This window comes from Cannabis sativa, chromosome 3, assembly GCF_029168945.1.
Source record: "Cannabis sativa cultivar Pink pepper isolate KNU-18-1 chromosome 3, ASM2916894v1, whole genome shotgun sequence".
NCBI classification, from domain to species: Eukaryota; Viridiplantae; Streptophyta; class Magnoliopsida; order Rosales; family Cannabaceae; genus Cannabis; species Cannabis sativa.
The window spans coordinates 59,439,101-59,452,213 of NC_083603.1; positions in this window are offsets into that span (position 1 = coordinate 59,439,101).

Below are 13,113 nucleotides of genomic sequence, written 5' to 3' on the forward strand. Positions count from 1 at the left end.
CTTTTTTTTAAAGAAAATTGTGTGAAAATATATTGAATAATAAAATGGTACAAATATACTAAGAGATTGCATCACAATTTTATTGATTTCGCATAGTGGTGTACTCAACAATAATAATTATCAAAATAAATTTCAAATACAATATTATGCAGAATTGAAGAATAAATAAATTAATATTTAATAAAAAAATATATCATATTTATAATTATGTAAATGAGATTTTTTTACATCACACTTGATAAGGTCAAATTTCTAAATAAGGTCAAATTTCTAAAAATAGAATATTTTATAAAAAAAAATTTAATATCTGACCTTAGATTTAAAAAAAAATAAAATAATCAAATTTTAAAAAAAAAAATAAGAAAAGAGGTAAGCAAAAAGGATTTTTACCTATTTTCAAATTCAAATTACACTAATATCTAAAATTAATTTTAAAAAATTAAATTAATTTATTTCTGATAATTAGATTTGAAATATGAAAAGTAAAAATCAAACTACAAAACTACACAGAAAATCGGAAGTTAATTCCATGAAATAGCATGAAAAATCGAGGAAAACGAAAAAAATTAGAGAGCTGTACTCAAGGGGGAGATGGGCCGGAGGCTGCTAGCAGCCTATTCCGCGCGCGTGAGGGTGTGTCATCACCCCTAACTTTTTTCAAATCTTCAAAAAATCATAACTAATTCAAATAAAATCGAAATCGAGTTCTGTAAAAAAGTAAATTGCTTAATTTTCCATACTATCAAATAAAAATAATTCTAGAAAAAAAAATTCAATCATTTTTCGCAGAATTTCAAAAACATCAATCAAACATCAATACAACACTCAAAACAATATGCTACCATCCAAATCACAAACAAATCATTTTAAGTCCAAATTTCTTGCAAGCAAATTAAATAACCAAGGCTCTGGTGCCAGTTGTTGGAATTAATTTACCAGGATCTTAGATCTACTCACAAGTATGTTGATTAACATCCTAAATATGAACTTCTAAAACGATTATAAGTAAACACATATAAAGTATGAGAAACCTTACATTGGGTTCAGCGGAATAATATGTCTCCTTCCACTCAGATCTCTAACCCTTGTATCCTTTCTGTCGCAGAGTATTACCAAGATCTGAGCCCGAATATCCTTCTTTGTTGAATCTAGATTCTTCACGATCTTCCACACTATGATTGAGGTACTACTTGCTGTGTGTGGGCACTACTCTATCACTTAGGGATTTCGAAACAAAGAAGAAGAAGAAAGAGAGAGAGGTGGCGGCTCAGGAATTTTCTCTGAAAGGAATGAGATGCAAATTGTGTTATGTTTCCAGAAGCCATTACTTTCTATTTATAGAATACCACATAGGGTTAGGGTTGAATTACTTGGCATTAAAATAATGAAAAAAATTAAATGATAAAACATATGCATGTGGCCAGCCATGGCATATGGAAATGGGCCTCACTTTTGCAACTTTCATGTTTTATCATTTTTGTTACCCATTTTCTCAAAAATTGCCAATTTTCACATTCAACAATTTAAATGTCAATTTTAACTATTTAATAACTATAAATAACTATTAAATAATATTGTCATTTATTATATTTATTAATTAGACTAACCAAAGTCTCTTAATTAATAAATATACCCTATAAACTCTTTCTTTACAGTTTCGCCCTTAATAAGTGATAAATTCACAAATAGACATAGTCTAACTTGAGAATTATAATTGATTAATTAAAACCAATTTAATGAGTCTTACAAGTAGTATTGTCTCAACTAGTGTGGGGACCATGGGCCTATATATCTGAGCTTCCAATAAGCAGATCTAGAATTTACCTCTTAAATTCACTGACTTATTAATTCTTCGTTGAATCCACACATAGAACTTAGAATTGCACTCTCAGCTATATAGAACGCTCTATATGTTCCACCATATAGAAACGCTATTAATTATCCATTGTTATAATCCTAATTTGATCAATGATCCTCTATATAGATGATCTACACAGTAAAAGGATTAAATTACCGTAACACCCTACAATGTATTTTATCCTTAAAACACTTAACCCCGTATAAATGATATTTCAGCTAAGTGAAATGAGTACTCCACCATTTATTTTCGTTTGGTTAAGCTCGAAGGAAATCATCCTTTACTTTCTATTCGCCAGATAGAAGCTATAGATTCTATATTTATGTTAGCGCTCCCACTCAATTGCACTACCGTGTTCCCAAAATGTACGTATCACCCTGACCCAAAAGTAGGCTTAACTAACAAATCAAAGAACACGAGTAACACTCTTGAGATTGAACCTAATCATATCAGGATTACGATCATTTGATTCGGGATCAACTAGGTGATATTGAATTGAATAGATATTACGGTAAGTTTAATAAATCTATGTCAAAGTTCAATATCGGTCCATTCCGATGCATACTCATGCATCCAACCCAAGCTTTACTTTAACCAATGCTCTGGAAAGAACATAGCATTTCTCCAAATGCAAGTAAACTCTGTTGTAGATTGTCATATCAGTAAAACCCCAGTGTTCTGATAGATTTAGGAATCTTTAATCACATAGTCATGTTTACTTTTCACTGTGCTGACAACACAATAAACAGGATCAAGTATGTGAAAAGGGTTTGGATGAATGTATAAATTAAATAGACAAATAATTGATAAGGTGAACCAAAACATACATAAATGAATGAAAAATACTTCTGTTTCTTTATTGATATTGAATAATCTGGATTACATTGAAATAAAGTTTTATTTAGGGCATAAAACCCAACAAGTCTACCGTGGCACTTAATTGTGATTTTTGGACGGAGGTGTGTAGAGTAAAACGAAACCAGGGTTTAGGTAGTTTAGCCTCCAAAATTTCAGTTTTTGTGGTTAAGTGTTACAAACCGTAAAATTTAGGTGGTTTAGCCGCCAATATCCCTAATAAATATAACATTAGTTATTTCAATGATACAATAAGCGGTAATTGTACTGCATATATAAACAAATATATGGTATATGTTTTCTGTCGTTAGTATTAGACTCAAGTGGCACATTTATTTTTTTTCATCATTTTCTCTTTTATTTATGGTGATTAATCTTTTTTTTTTAATTATTTTCTTCTTATTTATATCTATTTCCTATTTTTTACAATTTTTAAAAAAATAACAACTACACCGTTAATCTTTTTGATTAAAAATAATATCATTGCAATCTACTCCTAAGGTTAATCATTTTGATATGTAAGAATCCTATATTTTTTTTAACATCACTGAAGAAGATATTTGAAATTAAAAGTAATCATTTTGTTTCTTTTATAAATTGTTCAAAAAAATAACAAAATTTTTAAATTCAAATAAAATCAAATATGTACCATACTAAAAGTATTTTTAAGTGTGACTAATCTTTCCGCAAAAAATTAATTTTATATTTAAAAGTTACTAGATGTTATTAAAAAATAAGGTATTGCGATACTAGTTGATTTCTTTTTAATAAGCTTTACTTTGAGATAATATTAGGGTAAATACTATTTTTGACCTTGTGTTTTACAAAAGTTTCCAATTAGACCCTCTATTTTATTAAATGATAAAATGGACCTTGTATTTTCTAAAATTGTACAAATAGGACCCTAAACTTATTTCTTGTCAAAATAAAACTTTAATAATAATTAATCTAGAGATGTTATGACAAAGACAATTTTTGTATCTGTTCGTGTTGAAAATTATCTTAAAGTTGGTTATATTAAAAAAATAAAATTATTAAAAAGTGAGCTGAGGTTCCTATTTGTACAATTTTGGAAAATACAGAGTCTATTTTATCACTTAACAAAATAGAGTGTCCAATTGGTAACTTTTACAAAACAAAGGGCCTAAAATGGTATTTACCCATAATATTATCTCATTTACATTTTTGTTACCTACAAATTAATTACTTTTAAAATCATATTGTTACTAATTAGTTACTTTTAAAACCATAATTTTATTTTTAAGTTATATTATATTATTGATCAAGATGCATTTGTGTTACTTTTACATATAATATATATTATATAGCTCCTTTACGTTACTTTTAAACATATTTGAAACTAATAAATTACATTAAAGTATAATTAAATAATGATATAACTTATTAGCAAAATTTGTATAATTTTTTATTTTATTTTAAATTTTTTAAAAATATAAACTTAAGATACTATTAGTTTCTTTATAAGTAATTTTAAGGGTTTTTTTCAGTTTTAACAAAAAAAAGTAACAATATAACAAAAATACTTTCTGCTAGCCAAATAAACTTACACAAATACCACTTACACACACTTTCAACCTAGGATCCATGCTTCCTACGCAACTATCGCGCAACCATCACGCAACCATACAGCAACCCAACCCAACCAAAACGGAAATTCAACCAGAAAGAGAATCACCATTAATTTCAGCGATTTCACCTGAGAAGACGACTAGAATCAATCAAAACAGGGGTTGTTTTGAATACATAAAAAAGTGTAGAAAAACTACTACGAAACTAAAATTCAACAAAAAATCTAGTTTATTTTGCATAAAACTAATGTCCTGACTTTAATTTTTAGATCTATGAAAGGCAGATAATTGAACTGGAGTTCCCAACAATCCAACTCAAGTATAATCCAAAAAAAATTACATCAATACTATAGCAAAATATTTATCCTAATGTATTTTTGTTGTTTTCCAAATTTCTAATGGTGAATTTGTTCATATTAAATCATAAAGAGACATGTAGAAAGAGTTACGTACGTGAAAATATTGTTCTAATTTTTCAACAGTTGCATTACAGTTCCATTACAGTTGCATAAACAGTTTGCTAACAGTTATCTCGTCTGAATAATGTAACTTTCGTTTGATGCAACATTCAGCCAACCACCTAGCAACCGCCCAGAAACTTTTGTCTGATTGAAACCTTCGTCTGATGCAACCTTTGGCCAACCACCAAGGAACCACCCTGCATCTATCGTCTGATTGAAACCTTCTTCGGATGCAACCACCCTACAACCACACAGCAACCACCATACAACCATCGTCTGATTGTGTAAGTGATAGTGTAAGTGATATTTTGGAAAGTAAAATCACATAAAAGGTATAAATATTGTCGTTACCTTCTCGAGGTATTTTTGTAAATTAAGTATCAATTTATATTTTCTATGTAATAATTTCTAATTTTAAAATATATTAAAAGTGTTTTATAAAATAAGTACATGAAAACTACAATTTAGTTATTTTAATTATTAAATATAAAAATATTTTTTAGTAACTTATTGAATTGGTTAGTGTATTTAATTTTATCTAACTTTTAATGTATAATTTTTTTAAAAAATATAATTTATATGATGTTCAAGATAATATTTAGTGTATTTACAAGTTATTTTATAATTCTATCAAAATAATGTTATAAAAATTAGTTTATTTATAATTTAATCTTTTAATATCTAAAGATAAAATAAGAAAAATACTTTTTAGTAACCTATCAAGTTGTTGATACATTACATTTTAAGTTTAAAAATTAGTTACTTATTTGTTAAGAAAATATAAAAGAAACTAAATTGTTACATTTGACTCTGATTATCTTCTTTGGTGATGGTGAATAAAATATATAGTTCTCACACATTAAAATGATCATTTAAAAAAAAAATAACAATGATGTAACTCTTAAAACTAAACAATTTTTTATGTAGTGAAATTAATCTTTTTAAACTTAAAAAAAGAAAAAGAAAGAGAAATAAGTACATGAAGTTGAAAATTATTATAAAGTTCTTCAAAAATAAATAAAATAAAAGAAAAGAAATATGTTGATGTCATGTTATTAACAGAAAAATAATAAAACAAATAATTAAAGAAATTAAGTCAGGTTGATGTTTGGAAAAAAAAAATGGTAAAAGGTTTTTTTTTCTTTTTTTTGAAATAATAGAAAAAATCATATAAGTGTAAAGGTTTTTTTTTTTTTTTTTTTTTTTTTAACTATATATGATAAAATGAGAAAATATTTACCCTGTTAGTAGTTGAGAAAGCTCTACCAAAATACAGCTCATTGGTACTTTTACTATGGACACAGTCATAATTTTAAGTGTCCGAAATTCATGCAATATAATCAAACAATGATGACAGCCCTTTGTAGAAAGCATCAATATTATACATCTAGTACCAAGAAATCATAACTTCAGCATCCTTTTTTTTCCTTTTTGGAATTTAATCTGGTAAATTTTTTTGGAGTAAAGTTTTAATTCATGTTCTTGTTTGAATTTGTGATTCTTATGAGTAGTTATAAATCTTAAAAACTAATTTAATATGAATCTAATTCACATTACATGTATAATTGATGATAAGAAAAAAAAAAAAAGGCTATTTAAACTTGTTTATTCGTACAATTGATGTTACTTTTTAGAAAACATTAGTACTTAAACCTATTGGCCTAATACTGCTTTTAGACAAGATTATTATAAAAGATTTTATAGATCTTATTATGAGAATCTTATTGACTTTTTGGGTGTAAGTATATTTTTTTTTTTTTTTCCATTTGATTTTTTTGATTAATTATTCTCACTTGACTACAAGGACTTTTTTGCTAGACATATGAGAACATAGAGAAGATTTCCATAACTCCTAAGCATTAATTCGTTTCTTTTGGATTTATAAAGTTAATAAAATTATTGTGCTAAATATATATTAGTTTTGCCAAATCATCAATTTATTTTTATTTGGAAAACAGATAATTATTTTTAAAGAAAGTCAAATTTTTTTTCCGTCTTCCATACTGGAAAGATCTAATGGTTCGACATTGTTTAGATGTTATGCATAGAGAAAAAAATGTGTGTGACAGTATTATCGGTACCTTGCATCATATTTCTGGCAAAACTAAAGATGGTCTATCAAGTCGTGTAGATCTTGTTGAAATGAGAATTAGACAATCTTTGGCACTTGAACAGAAAGGTAAACACTTTTGTTTGCCTCCTGCATGTTACACTTTGTCAAGGAAAGATAAAGAAATTATTTGCAAATTATTATTAGATATGAAAGTACCTAATGGATACTTTTCTAACATTAAAAACTTAGTTAATACAGCTGAAATGAAGCTAATGGGTATGAAATTAAACGATTGCCATGCGTTAATGCAATATTTTCTTCCAATCGTCATCCGACCGGTCTTACCCAAAAAGGTTCGAGAGTGTTTGACTCATGTTTTGCATTTTCTTCAATCAACTAGGCGGGAAAGATTTAGAAATGAGCAAGTTGGATGCATTACTTGAGGATGTAGTCAATACTTTATGTGACCTTGAAAGCTATTTTCCACCATTATTATTTGACATCATGGTACATTTGATGATTCATTTAGTGTGAGAGGCAAAGCTCTGTGGGCTAGTTTGGGCAAGAAGGATGTATCCATTTGAAAGGAATATGAAAGTGCTGAAAAGCTATGTGTGTAACCATCATCGACCGGAAACTGGTATGGTTGAGTGTTATGGCTGGAGTTGATACAATTGGAATCACTAAACCCAGAAATTGCTCAGATGAGTTTGATAAAGGATTGCGAGGGAAAGGAATAATGGTTATTGTATCTAAGGCAGAGTTAGATCAAGCTCAATTAGTTTTAATGCACTATAATGCAGAGGTTCAACCATATACAACGTTAGTGATCTATTTTTTTACACATTGACATGTTAGAAGGACCAAGCGACACATGTCCTGCATTTTTGGTACCTAGGTGGAGGTAAATGTCCCGAACATCTTCTGTATAATTAATCACCATCTTTAATTATTGATTAATCGACCAGAGTGAAAGACAGAGCATCCGACCAGGTAGAAATCTGGCTTGCCGAGCTACTTACAAGGACTTAATTACTTCAATGATCTTGTAAAGTCTTGGTACGAGGACAATCCCTATAATCGTAGGATTGAGTTAGAGAAATATGTAAACCTGTTCTAGTTTTCTATTTTGTGTATCGTGATTATGTAATAAATGTAATTTCCTATTTTATACATTGTAAGAAATGGGAAACCATCCCTCATGTATTATATCCCTATAAATAGTGGCCTAGCCTCACTATGAGGGGGATCGAAAGAATTGCTAGAGAGAGATTGTAGAGAGAAAATATTGATCTAAGAGAATTGGTCAGAGATCAGTTGAAAGAGCTTTTAGAGAGGAAAACACTTCTTTCTATCTCTCAAGTTAATACAATATAAGGGTTGCAGGCTATTCCCACCCTCACGGGGCCAAACCTCTTCAAAATTAAGTGTTCTTTATTACTTTATCGTTTTTGCTCTCTTTTTATTATATCATTAATGGTTTAATAATTGAATCACTGTTGTTGGCTAAAAGCAAGGTCAACATTTTGGTATTTTCATTGAAAGAAAAAACCAATGTTTTTTCTATCTTAAGTTTTAATAGGTGTTAGGTTGTTTTTAGTATTATTTTTAGGTTAATTTTTGTGTATTTTTAATTTAATTTCACTTGTGTCTGGAGCAATTTTACAGTTTTAGTCTTTTATTTTTGTAGATTTAAAATAGAAGAAGATTAGAAAATTTCATAGGAATAAGATGGAAGAAAAGATAAAAAAAATCTCACAAAAAGATGAACTATAAAATAGTGAAAATTGTGCAAAAAAAAAAAACGCTGAAACTTTAAGCTTGAATTCGACTATGATTGGATCAGATTAAGGTTTAGGATTTAGGATTCTAGATCTCTCTTTTATCTTTCTAGAACATCTTGAATTGTCCAATTCCGAACAATATCGAGAGAGTTATGGCCAAAATAGGTTTTTTCAGCGTTTTTTATTTCTCTAAAAAAACTTTGGCTATAAAAGAAGTGGACTTCAATAGTGCTGAAGAGGAAATTGAGAAAGAAATAAAAGCAGTCAACTGAGTACGAATTTTGGAGACCGAAGCCAATAGTGGAGGCATTTTTCAGAGGGTTTTCAACATTCTCTTTTTCTCTATTTTCTTCTCTTCTCTAAAATTAATATGTGTGAATTTAAAACAATGAACATGAGTAGCTAAATAGTTAATTATGGTCTAGATGGAGATTTTTTGATATTGATTTATGGTTCTAATATGACTTTATTTTCCTTAAATTTCTATGTATTTTATTTCATTCGTACTTAATTACTTTTAATTGCCTGGTCATCAATTAATTGCTTTATGATTTTGATGCGAGATCTGATAACTGAATGTCAATTATGCTATAGTGAAATAGAACTGAATTTCGATATAGCACGAGAGTACTTATATGGTTTAGATAACTTATATGGTTTACCTTAGAAAACCTGCTATTATATAGAAATTGGTAATAGGAAGATAATCATATTAGGCCTTAATCAGTAGATACAATTAAAATTGAAAGCCCTAACATTTATTCATTGTGAATTTTCATATTAATTTCCTTGCTTCCATGATTTTTACCGTTCCTTATTGTTTCCTAGTTTAATTTTTCTCTTAAATTTTATTCAACCAAATTGAAGTAAGAGTTTAATTTTAATGTACTTAACTACAATTCTCGTGGGATCGACCTCACTCTTTGTGAGTAATACTTGTTCAAACGATACGTCAACTTGCGTGTTGCAAAATACCACAACAATAGGCATACATGATGGTGGTACAAACTCATAGAGGCCTTATTGATTACGGCGACCCGACAGTGATAGATCCTAACGTGGAGACCCCTAGAAACACGAGAGGACCACCAGGGTCAAACCCCGAGCAGGTCAGTTCACAACCTCCAATTGTGGGCCATCTGGCTAGGATCACACCAGGCGTGCAAGAGACTGGGAACACTAGTTCGGCAGCTAACAAATCCACTCCCAACACTGAGGTCCCATCAACGACCAATGTTCAGAGGCCTGTCGGAGATGATGCTAAAATCCAAAACCTCCGAGCAGCCCTTGCACTCATGCAAGGTCATAATAACACTTTTCACCATGACAAGGAGGATCTCCGTGCAACTATAAACCTTGCGTTCGATGAGAAAAGACATCAGTTTATAAAATGGAGGGATAGAGAGATGGAAACTCTGAGGGCTTAGCAAGCAGCCATTGATGATCGCACAAGGCAGGACACTATACTGTTAAGAAGGTCCTACCAAGTCACCAATCAACAACCAACAACTACGTCTAGTATCCCCTTGGGCGGTTCAGAAGGGTATGCAGCTATGCATAATGCAGAAAGTCACAACGGTCAGCCGTCCAATCCACGGCCACAGGTTTAACCTATGGGCCAAACAGTAGATTACCAGATCCTGCCTGATTCTCACTTGGTTGGAGTTAGACGTAACAACTTCACCCCAACTAAAATTTTTGGCCAACCTGCCGACCAAACAAGTCAGACGCCAAGACCACCTGGTACTTCAGTATTTGATAGGTTGAGTGCCGCAAATGACATCATGACTGAGTTAAACCGAAGAAGGGGTCTAGACGAACAATACGTTACACCAACTGTCCAGCCAAGTATCTGTATTCAGGATCCAGTTCAAAGAGATCGTAATGTGACACAAGCCGATCAACAAGCCAAACAAGTTCATCCATTTGTGAAAGCACAATTGGATCAACTTAAAAACATGTTACAAGGACTAACCAGCCCAAAACTCACTGATCTCGAACTTGACCGAGCACGTAGATTACCCTTCTCCGCGGAGATAAAAGTCCTCGAACTACCCCCAAAATTCAAAATGCCAACTTAGAAAATGTATACAAGGAAAGAGGATCCCTTATCACATCAGAAGTATTTTGAGATGCAAATGGATGTGCAAGGGGTAAAAGGTGATGTCCAATGCAGAATATTTCCTACCACACTAGAAGAGGCCGCCGAGTAGTGGTACTTCAAGCTGCATCGAAGGAGGTTTAACTCATGGAATGCCTTCTCCTTGGAATTCCACACATAGTTTTCTTCCTCCCGTCAACTTTCCTCGCATCAAGTAGACTTGTTCAAAGTAAAGCAGATGCCAGGAGAACCCCTTAGAGCCTATATAAGCATATATATGACTAAGGACACCAAAGTTAAGGGGTTGACCGAAGAAGGAAGGTTGGCTGATATATTGGGGGGCATTGAGCCACTTGGAGAATTGTAGAAGGATATCAAGAGGCTGACTGTGGAGTCAAGTGCTGAATTTTTAGATCAAGCATATGGATTCATTAAGCTCGAAAAAGTTGTTCGCCGCGTGGATATTGTCGGACAAAAGAAAAGCCAACAACATGCCACATCAATAGGAGCCTCCGTTGAGAATCCACAATACCCAAGCAGCTCAAACTCAAATGGGAACAGGTCTAACAACGGCAATAGGCAGGGTAATGGGAAGAACAGCGAATTCACTGGATATGCCAAATAGCAACCTAGCAAAAATGCCTCAAAATTTACTGCCTTCTCAGTCCTAACAGATGACATAGATTTAATCTACAGGACAACGAAGTCTGTGGTCCCATACAAGAAACCTTCTCCCATGAAGAAAGATGTAAGTAAAAGAGATACATCCAAGTTTTGTCGTTTTCATGCAGACTACGGCCACGACACGAATGAATGTAATAATTTGAAGTGGGAAATTGAGTTTTTGATCAGAAGGAATAACCCACACTTACAGAAATATGTCATGGCCAACCAGATTTAGAGGGCCACCAAAGCAGACAATAATCAGAACTAGTTGATGCCTCCACCAATGGACAGGCATTTACAGGTCATTATTGGGGGTCCACATCTTGCTGGAGATTCGGGCAAAGCTTGAGAAAAGTATGATTGAACCTTACAGTATGAACGAAATGAAACAATGTTGGTCGTGCAGGAAAGAAAACCAAAAATACCATGCGTAGGGGAACCAACAATAACCTTCACTGAAGCAGATGCCAGCCACGTCCATTTTCCACACAAAGATCCCTTGATGGAGCTTCCTCGAACATCCTATTTAAAATAACTTATGAGTAGATGGGACTCCAACTTAATGATTTGATCCCTTGTACCAAACTCGTATATGGTTTCTCTAGCCAAAGCGTTGCACCTCTAGGATAAACCCATCTACCCCTCACTGTTGGGCATGCTTCGAGGAGCATAACTGTGATGGCACAATTCTTGAAAATTGATGTTCCATCAAATTTTAATGTCATGTTAGGCAAACTTACCCTATATGACTTGAAAGCTGGTACATCAGTGTTCCACTTGTGCGTCAAGTTCCCAACAAAGAATGGGGTGGCGTGTCTCAGAGGAAGCCAAATAATTGCACGGGAATCTTATAACCTCCCTCTAACTGAGGTCATAAAGGAAAGTACCTCCAACCAGGGTTCGGGCAAGGGAAAAAGTATTGCCCAATATGAAGTTGCCCAAGGGGGGGACGAGGACATGGATCTCTGACTTGGGGAATCAAATACAAATGTAGGGGCTGGTAAAAGAACTAGAAGAAGTGGAAATCGACCAAATATTCCGACTAGGAAACTCAAAATTTTTAAGGGTTTGGTGCTCGAAATAAAATTACCTTTAATAAAATTTCTGAGAGCAAATCTAGACATTTTGTCCTGGTCACATGAGGATATGATCGATATTGATCCCACTATAATGTCTCGTGCCCTAAACATTGACCCAAACTCTTGTCCCATCTAGCAAAAGAGAAGACTACTGGACGAAGAACAAGCACAAGGACTGAAAGAAGTGGTAGAACGACTGCGTGAAAATGAGTTCATCATTGAAGCTTTTGTTGGAATTATTTTACTAGGATCTAGATTTACTAACAAGTATGTTATTAAAATCCTAAATATGAACTTCTAAAACGATATGAAAAAAAAAACACATATAAAGTATTAGAAACCTTACAGTGGTCGCAGCGGAATATAATGTCTCCTTCCACTCAGATCTCTAACCCTTGTATCCTTTCTGTAGCAGAGTATCACCAAGATTTGAGTCCGAATCTCCTTCTCTTGAAACTGGATTCTTCACACCCTTACACACTATGATTGAGTACCACTTGATGTGTGTGGGCACTCACTCTTTCAATATAGGGTTCAGTTTAGAAGAGAGGAAGAGAGAGAGTGATTTCGGTTAGGTATAGGAAGAGAGGCTCAAATTTAAACAGAAGGAATGAGATGCATCATCTTTTCCCTTAAGTCATCACTACCTATGTTTTAGGAAATCACC